The sequence below is a fragment of the Cebus imitator genome, unplaced genomic scaffold (genome assembly GCF_001604975.1).
Source record: "Cebus imitator isolate Cc_AM_T3 unplaced genomic scaffold, Cebus_imitator-1.0 Scaffold960, whole genome shotgun sequence".
NCBI lineage: Eukaryota > Metazoa > Chordata > Mammalia > Primates > Cebidae > Cebus > Cebus imitator.
Window position 1 is genome coordinate 97947 of NW_016108275.1, and position 10066 is coordinate 108012.

At 49.1% G+C, this 10066-nt stretch overlaps 1 pseudogene; it reads left to right on the top strand.

Moving 5' to 3' along the window:
- LOC108298436 overlaps positions 1 to 6872 on the top strand; it is a 15078-nt pseudogene extending 8206 nt beyond the window's left edge.
- Positions 6873 to 10066: the final 3194 nt, after the last annotated feature.

The window sequence follows — 10066 nt, forward strand, 5'->3', positions numbered from 1 at the left end:
TAATTTTTGTATTTTAGTGGAGATGGGGTTTAACCATATTGCCCAAGCTGGTCTCGAGCTCCTCAGCTCAGGCAACACACCTACGTCAGCCTCCCAAAGTACTAGGATTACAGGTGTGAGCCACCATGCCCAGGTATTAATTCATCTTATAAATGTTGAAGATAAGCTTGGAAAGGTCAAAGAGCTCGACGAAGGTCATGTAGGTAGTAAGGAGTGATTTGGACCAGATCACGGCTCCTAAGTTCGTTGCTTTTCTCATGGTTCTGGGCTCTCTGAGTGCCTTTATAGTCACACCCACCTCAAATGGAGATCCTGGAGGGCGTCTGGATTCAATTTTCATTTCATTTCATTTCATTTCCGGAGGGGAGATGGTTTGCCTGGAATGGACCTTGGCCCTGACAGGGGATAAGCTTCCTGCTGGGCAAATCCTGGCAACTGTCTTGGTGTGAGTGTGCCTAGGGACCCAGAGCCTGGCAGAACCTTGCGATCTTCCATGGGTGGAGGGGAGGAGGAAAGGGGAGGGGGGAGACACTGAGACGGGACCTTCATCTTGAGTGTGGTGGGGTGACACGTGGGAGAAGCTGCTGAGCGCTTGGACGGGAGGGAGGGAGAGGGGCCCGAGCACAGGCTTCCTGTCCTGTCTTGCCCCCCTTGTTCTATAGGTGCCATTTTCTCCTTCCAGAGCCACGGTGGAGAGACCTCGGGGCCGGTCCTCACGCTGCCCACCCCTGCCTGTCCTCCAGCTGGCCTTTGGAGAAGATTCGAGAAGGCTGCTAGGGTTTGGGATTCTTTTGGAGGCTGAGGGGGATGGGGTGTGACAAGTAGCTCGGGTCTGACCCCGGAACAAAGGCCTTTGCCACGGAGAGTCAAGTTCTTAATGCCCCCCATTAGCCGGAGTGGGGGGACCATCAACACGTGAACAGCTAAAAACAGCCTTCTTGGGAATTGTTCCTTGGAGCCGCTCTGCCTCCCCCACCTGGTGGTGGTGAATTCCAGCTGGGGCTGCAGTGGAGGGACCATCCCGGCGGGCCATAGAGCCTCCCATTGTGCCCCTAATGCTCAGTGACAAAAGCTGCTCGCCGGTAGGAACAGTCACCAGGTGGGTCTTATCTCCGGGGCCCCGTCCCTTCCCCCACGGCAGAGGCGGAGGCCCCAACTGGGTCCCCTGAGTCTTCACGGGGCTCTTCCAAGACCCCAGAGTTCTCCACAGGGGATGGCGCTGCTGGCACTGAGGAGGGAGAGGCCATGGGACACAGGCCGCGGTACAGAACCTGTGACGGCCGTTTTGAGACGTTTGCTTAGATGTTGGCATTCATATCACAGGCATTTCTAGTGCTTCCTCCACCCGCCCCCAGCCCCCAGGCTTTTGCCTGGATTCTTAGCATTCAGAGTTCCATTTGGCTCCTTGCTGAATGACGTGACCCCTGCATCATGTTGCTGGTGTCACTTTAGGAGAACACACACACTCTTAACTGCTCCCGTTTTGATAGGACTCATCTGGCGATGCTGTCATTGTGCTGCTTACTTGTCCGTCCAATTGGAACAGGGCGGACCTTCACCCCGTCTGTATATCGCACCCTAGAACCACCTGGGGGGGTCACGAACACCAAGCTTCTACCCCACAGATTCTGATTTGGTTGCCCTGAGGTGGGACACAGGCAGTTTTCCTCTCCTTGAGTGATACCAATGTGCAGCCGGGGCTGAGACGTCACTCTAGTGACAGTCACCTCGCTTCCTTTCTTTCCTTCCTTTCCTTCTTTCTCTTTCCTTTCGACCTCTTTCTTTCATCTTTCTTTTCCTTCCTTCCTTCCTCTCCTTCTTTCCTTCCCTTTTCTTTCTTTTTTCTTTCTTTCCTTTCTTCCTTCCGTCTCCTCTTCTCTCTCTTTCTCTTTCATGAGGCCTTGCTCTGTCACCCAGGCTGGAGTGCAGTGGCACAATATCAGCTCACTGATGCCTCCACCTACCAGGTTCAAACAATTATCCTGCCTCAGCCTCCCAAGTAGCTGGGATTACAGGCATCTGCCACACCCAGCTAGTTTTTGTATTTTTAGTAGAGATGGGGTTTCACTTCATTGGTCAGGTTGGTCTTGAACTCCTGACCTCAGGTGATCCACCTGCCTCTGACTCCCAAAGTGCTGGGATTACAGGCATCAGCCACCACATCAAGCCCCCTTTTTTTCTTTTTCTTTTTTTTTTTTTTTTTGAGATGGGGTCTGGCTCTGTCACACAGGCTGGAGTGCCATGGTGCGATTTTGGCTCACAGTAGTCTCCGCCTCCTGGGTTCAAACTATTCTCCTTCCTCAGCCTCCCTAGTAGCTGGGTTTACAGGCGCCTGCTATGATGCCTAGCTATTTTTTGTATTTTCAGTAGAGATGCAGTTTCACCATATTCACCAGGCTGGTCTCGAGCTCCTGACCATGTGATCTGCCCGCCTCCGCCTCCCAAAGTGCTGGGATTACAGGTGTGAGCTACTGCGCCCGGAGGTGACTGTTACCTTTCTACAGGCACGGGGCAGGAGACACCTCAGGGCAAGCAAAATTCTGAAATATGGTCGGTTTCCAGCCCCACTAATTAAGCAGGGGGTCTGAATTTCTCAACCTCAAAATCCTTATCTGTAAAATGAGACCTAACTCATAGTGTAGTTTTAAGGATTAAATGAGATTATGGCATCAAGCTTGTCCTCACGCCTGGCACATAGGAGAAGCTTAACACTTGTGAAGTGAATGGTGCTCTGGTAGGGAAAGCTGAGTGAAACTCCCAGTCCTGATCAGATGCAGTGGTTACGTAGTCCCAGTACTTTGGGAGACCATGGCAGGTAAATTCCCTGAGCTCAGGAGTTCGAGACCAGCCCAGGCAACATGGCAAAACCCCCATCTCTACAAAACAAAGTAATTAGCCAGGTATGGTGGTATGCACCTGTGGTCCCAGCTACTCGGGAGGCTGAGGTGGGAGGATCACCTGACCCTGGGAGTTCAAGGCTGTTCAAGATAGTGCCACTGCATTGTAGCTTGGGTGGCAGATTGAGACCCTGTCTCTTATTTTTTTAGATGGGATTTCACCATGTTGGTTAGGCTGGTCTTGAACTCCCAACCTCAGGTGGTCTGCCCACCTTGGCCTCCAAAGTGCTTGGATTACAGGCATGAGCTACCACGTCCGGCTGAGACCCTGTCTCAAAACAAAAATAAAAGAAACTCTTGAGTCCTAGTTTCTGTTCTGATACAAACCAGTCATAGTATGACCTTAACAGCTCTCTGCTCCCAAGTTTCCCTGTGGTTCCTCCCAGCTTCAAAATTTTATATTTCCTGGGCTGGGCACAAGTAACTCACGCTTGTAATCCCAGCGCTTTGGGAGGGTGAGGTGGGTGGATCACCTGAGGTTGGGAGTCTCAGACCAGCCTGATCAACATGGAGAAACCCCATGTCTACTAAAAATACAAAATTAGCAGGGTGTGGTGGTTCATGCCTGTAATCCCAGCTGCTCAGGAGACTGAGGCAGGACAATCACTTGAACCTGGGAGGCAGAGGTTGCAGTGGGCCAGGATAGTGCCTTGTACTCCAGCCTGGGCAACAAGAGTGAAACTCTGTCTCAAAAAAAAATTTGTTATACTTCCATGATATCATGGACAGTAAAATTTTATATTATATTGCTTTATGTAAGTCACACGTATTTTAAATAACTTCCCTAAAAACTTATAGTTCTCTATTAAACTATAGTTAGTAATTGAGATAATCTAAAGTGAGTTCAGGGCAACTTTTTATATCACTTAGTCTTAGATGAATGGCTAACACTAGTTTCTTGTACTTACAGTTTGTTAAATTATTATTATTATTATTATTATTATTATTTTTTGAGATGGAGTCTTGCTCTGTTGCCAGGCTCCAGGCTGGAGTACAGTGGTGCAATCTTGGCTCACTGCAATCTCCGCCTCCTGGGTTCAAGCAATTCTCCTGCCACAGCCTCCCGAGTAGCTGGGACTACAGGCGCAAGCCACTGCGCCCAGCCAGATTGTTAAATTCTTAGACATCAACTCAGTGTTCCTGAGGAAACAGTGGGTTTTGAGTTGTTTTTCTAGATCTGGTGGTAGATTTGTAATAAAAACATTATTAGTAGTAGTTATCATTTCTGAAAGCATTAAAACTACTAATTTCTTTGATCCTTGCAATAATCCTCTGGGATTAGAATTAGCACTGAGATGAAGGATCTCTTCGCAAGGCAATTTTACTTTCTGCAGAGAGGGTGTTTCTGTGAGCTATCTGTATTGATTTGAGACAGAATGAGGAGTCTCCATTGAAAGCCTGAATCTGCAAGGCTGACCAGAAGGCCTGAGGAGCTGCAGGTGTCCCTCACCCTGAGAGGGCTTCCCTCTCTTTGAAGTAGTGTGCTGTTGATGATCCAACCCCATCCTGGGCCCTTCCTTCATGGGCAGCCTTGGTGGTAGTTTACAGGGCACCAGGAGACTGGGAAGGTGCTCTGAACAGGCTTTGATGCTGCCAGCCCTGGGGACCTGACCCTGTTCTCCAGGCACTCCTGGCTATGACACCAGCAGTGTGAGTGGGACCTTGGAAGGCAGGGCTCCTGGCTTCTCCAGGGATAAGCACAGGACCGCTGAGATTCAGGATTTCAAACCACTGTCCTCTGTTCTGGTCGCATCACTTGTGTATCTCTGCAGACTTGATTAACCCGCCAGAGATTTCATCTTGTTTTTTTTGGAGATGGAGTCTCACTCTGTCATGCAGGCTGGAGTGCAGTGGCATGATCTTGGCTCAGTTCAACCTCTGCTTCCCAGGTTCAAGCAATTCTCCTGCCTCAGCCTCCTGAGTAGTTGGGATTACAGGTACTAACTACCACATCCAGCTAATTTTTGTATTTTTCATAGAGACGGGGTTTTGCCATACTGGCCAGGCTGATCTTGAACTCTTGACCTCAGGTAATCTGCCCACCTCAGCCTCCCAAACTGCTGGGATTATAGGCATGAGCCACCGTGCCCAGACTCAGAGATCTTCTTTTAAGCAGGGTTGTCATTTGTTAATTAAAAAAAAATGTTTTTTTAATAAAATGGGGTTTCTCCATGATGGCCAGGCTGGTCTTGAACTCCTGACCTCAGGTGATCCACCCACCTCGGCCTCCCAAAGTGCTAGGATTACAGGCGTGAGCCACTGTGCCTGGCAAGACTTTAAAAAAAAAAAGAAAAAAAAGTGGACTGTGAGATCAGAGAGACCAAGGTTTAAAACTTGGTTTTGCTACTTACTAGGTGAATATCCGTCAATTCGTAAAAGCTATTAAGTTTCAACTTCCTCATTAGAATGATAAATTAATAAATTAGATGATTAATAAAGCCGTATTATACCTCTCTTTAGCATTGTTAAAAGGAAACTGTGTGTGTGTGTATTTGTGTTAATTTCTTTTCATTTTTGTGCTTGGGGGGCTGTTTATTTGAGGATGTTCTGGGGGGGTCAGAATCATCCATCCCCCATGGAAGACCATTCCTCTGTTTTCAGACTGGCAGGGCACTTCCATAGATAAGAACATTCTGGATGCTTTGATGCTGAACACTACCAGAATCAGACATGGATTTACTTTGAGCAAACAGCCCGCCCTCAGGGCTTACTCACGGAAAAAGAACATCCCCATAGAAGTCTGTCTCGTCTCTAACCAGGTATGTGTAACTCATGCGGCTGATCCCATGTGATCTCCCCTAACTGCAACCTCTGCTCTCTTATACTTTTTCCAGTATAACTTCTCCCTCCTTAACTCTCTTGTTAACAAAATCCCTCCACTCTCCCACCTGTTAGTAAAGTTATTCAAGAGGGGCATTTTGCTTAAGCCACCAGTAAGAATGCGGCAGCTGTGAGAGTCCACAGAGGGGTGGAATTTTGGGCAAAACTGTGAACAGAGCAAAAAGGACACAGGGGGCGGCCAGTGCTTCCTGGGGTCTTTTGTGTCTGTGTTCAGTTAGCGCTTCTCTGAGCAGGACCAGAAGTGACCGAGTATTTGTGGTGCTGATGAAACAGGAGGAGAAGCATGGGTACTGGCCCTGTTCTCCTTGTGACTGCCCAGAAGTCATCCTCATATTGGGGAGATAGCGATGGGGAGATGAAGGGAGCTGATGGGGGCTCCAGGTCTCATTTTACTTGTGACTACTCTTTTTAGGGATCAGACTTCATCTTTCTCCCTTGCCTCCTACCGGGCAGGTTCTGAAACTGGTGCCTGATTTGAGAAACCACCCTGCAGCTACTCTGATGGCCATCAGGCACCCCATGGTGATCAGCTCTGATGACCCAGAGATCTTTGGTGCCAAAGGCTTATTCTATGATTTCTATGAGGTCTTCATGGGCATTGGGGAGATGAAGGCTGACCTGAGGACCCTCAAACAGCTGGCCATAAACTCTATCAAGTGAGTGTCTCATGTCCTCCCAGGACCCCTGCCCACCGTCCAGCCCACAGCTTGTGTTCGCATCTGAGGAGGCTTGAGGCTGATGCCTTGATGGTTTCTGTGGGTTCCTTCTTATCATGGCTGGTTAGTCCTTGCTGCTGGACTGGGGAGACTGCTCAGCAAGTCTCCAATGTCCCCTCAGGCTCCCTGCTCCATTCCCGGCCTCTGCCCCGAGGCTCGCCTGGGCTCCTCCTCTTCCTGCAGGTACAGTAGCCTGCTGGAGATTGAGAAAAATACTTTCATGGCAATCTGGAAGAAGAGATGGCATAAGTTCATAGCGGATGTGGCACGGAGTGAGCAGAAATTAGCCATCCTCCATGAGCTGCCTTCCCACATGTGCTGCTACCGCTGCTCACCCGTTCATGAATCAGCTCCATGTCCCCATCAAATCAATGGCCTGGGTATGGAGCTACCCTGTGAGAAGCACTTGGCTGGCTGACCAGCTTCATCCTCTGGAACATTCTCCCTCAGCTGCAGCAGCATTAACCCTCTTGATTTTCTTCACTTTGTGTTCATTGCTTGCAGTTTCCCTACTTCAGAATCTCCTCCTCTCTGACCTCTGTGCTGCGTCCTCAGGGCTCAGTCCTGGGCTCTCTTCTATTCTGATCTCCCTATTTAAAAAACCTTTTTTTTGGCCGGGCATGGTGGCTCTTCCCTGTAATCTAAGCACTTTGGAGGCCAAGATGGGTGGATCACCTTCGATTGGGAGTTCAAAACCAGCCTGACCAACATGGTGAAACCCCGTCTTTTAAAATTAATTAATTAAGAAATTTTTTTTCAAGATGGAGTTTTGCTCTAGACACCCAGGCTGGAGTGCAATGGCGCCATCTTGGCTCACTGCAACCTCCACCTCCCAGGTTCAGGTGATCCTCCTGCCTCAGCCTCCCAGGTAGCTGGGATTACAGGTGTGTGCCACCATGCCGAGCTTATTTTTTTATTTATAGTAGAGAAGGTGTTTCATCTTGTTGGTCAGGCTGGACTCAAACTCCTGACCTCAGGTGATCCACCTGCCCCAGCTTCCCAAAGTGCTGGGATTACAAGGGTGAGCCACCATGCCTGGCCTGTTCTGATCTCTTTAACTATGTCCTCTTTATTTCTCTTCTCTCTGTGTACTCTTTTCCTGGGTGGCCTCATCCATTCCCTTGCCTTTTCATACCATTTATTTGTTAATGATTCCCACATTTATTTATGTCCTTGAAGAGCTCAAAGGAATCTCTGAAACTGAGGAGGTACAATTCTGAACCCTCAATCTCTTCCCTTTAAATCTTTCTTTTTCTCTTATTTAATTTTTCTAAAGAGTGTCTTGCTATGTTGCCCAGGCTGGTCTCCAACTCCTGGTCTCAAGTGATCCTCCTGCCTCAGTCTCCCAAAGTGCTGGGGAGCCACCACACTGACATGAGCCACCACACTCAGCCCTTTAAACGGTTCCCTGGCCTTTCCCATATCTGGTGAAATACACCTCCGTCCATTCCACCCAGTTGCTCAAAGCAGACATTTTCATCGAAATCTCGATGCTGTGCTGTCCCCCACTCCCTACATCAGAACGCACCCTACATCCAGACCTGGACAGTGGCACTCTGGCTGCACACTGCTACCAGGTCCAAGCCACCATGCCCCCACCTGAGTTATGGCAACAGTCACCTTGCTGATCTCCCCTTTCTTCCCTTTGCCACCTCCAGCTCATTCTCCACAGAGTAGAATGACTTTTTTTGTATTGAGATGGAGTCTCACCCTGTCACCCAGACTGGAGTGCAATGGCATGTTCTTGGCTCACTGCAACCTCTGCCTCCCAGGTTTAAGTGATTCTCCTGCTTCAGCCTCCCAAGTAGCTGGGATTACAGGTGCACCACCACGCTCAGCTAATTTTTTGTATTTTTAGTAGAGACAGGGTTTCACCATGTTGGCCAGGCAGGTCTCGAACTCCTGACCTCGTGATCCATTGGCCTCGGCCTCCCAAAGTTCTGGGATTACAGGCATGAGCCACCATGCCCAGCCTGACTTTTTAAATATCAAATTAAATCAGGTGACTCCTTTGCTTACAACCCAGTGCAATTAGAGGAACACCAGTGTCTTCACAGGGTACACAGCATCTGATTTAATCTGGATTCCTTCCAGCACCTTCCTCTCCCAGTCACCCCGATGGCCCCCCACCCCAGAGGCCCTTTCTTCCTCAGATGTCCCCAGCTCTATACTGTGCATGGGTCTTTTCTCCTTCTCTGTCCCTGGAATGTTCTTTTTCTTTTTTTTTTAAGACATGGTCTTTGTTGCCAAGCTGGAGTGCAGTGGTGTGATCTCAGCTCACTGCAACCTCCACCTCCTGGGTTCAAGTGATTCTTCTGCCTCAGCCTCCCGAATAGCTGGTGTTACAGGCGTGTGCCACCGCACCCGGCTAATTTTTGTATTTTTAATAGAGACGGGTTTCACCATGTTGGCGAGGATGGTCTCAATCTCTTGACCTCATGATCTGCCCATGTTGGCCTCCTAGAGTGCTGGTGAGCCACTGTGCCCAGCAAGCATGTTCCTTTTTCCCCTTTTGTCTCACCCATTCCTGTTAACCCTTCAAGCTTCAGGTTTCTGTCACTGTCTCAGAGGTTGTCCTATGCCTGCCCTGTTTCTCTCAGGAAGCCTTGCCCTTTTCCATCGTGCCTCTAATCACAATTTATAATTGGACATTTACTTCTGTGTCTACAGTTTCACGCCACCAGACTGCAAGCCCCCCGTGGGCAGGCACTCATGATTGTTTCTGATGGTTTCATGCATGCTGCTAACTCAGAGCCTGAGCCCAAACCCAGTTAGTGTTCAATAAACAATGCATTGAATGAGTGGGTGTCTCTGTGGCTGTTCAGCCAGCTGCCAAGTCCGGGGGGAGTAGAGCAGAGCCACCCAAATAAAAGATCTCATGTGATCAGAGTGCAGCTCCTTGCCTGGCTTTGGGAGAAGGATGCAAGAAGCGAGGCCTGTCCTCACTCAACTCAAGGATGGCAGGGAATCAAAGAATTCCTTAAAAGCCCCAGGTGGGTCTGGGCACGGTGGCTCACACCATAATCCCAGCACTTTGGGAGGCTGAGGTGGGTGGATCACCTGAGGTCAGGAGTTTGAGACCAGCCTGATCAACATGGAGAAACCCTATCTCTATTAAAACTACAAACTTATCCGGGCATGGTGGCACATGTGTGTAATTCCAGCTATTCTGGAGGCTGAGGTAGGAGAATCGCTTGAACCTGGGAGGCAGAGGCTGCTGTGAGCCGAGATCACAGCACTGCATTCCAGCCTGGGCAATAAGAGCAAAAGTACATCTCAAAAAAATAAAAATCAAAAAGCCCCAGGTGGATGTAAATGTCTTCTTATCCATCTTCTGTGACCTGCACCTGAGCTCCCAGGCAGTGGTGAGCCCTCTCTCCACTCCTAGTTTATCATCATTTGGTTCCTGGAACTGGGAAAAGCCTTGCCCACCAGGAGTCAGCAACCACAGTTTGTGCTCAGGTGGAAGAAGACAGCCTCTAGGGTCCTGTCTAACTCTGCAGGTGATTCAGTGCCTTACCAAATCCCTAAAAAACTCTTTTAGGTCTCAACTCACTAACTTACATTTAACAGTTGGTAAAGATGGACTTTAGCAGAATGGATTTCTGCAGC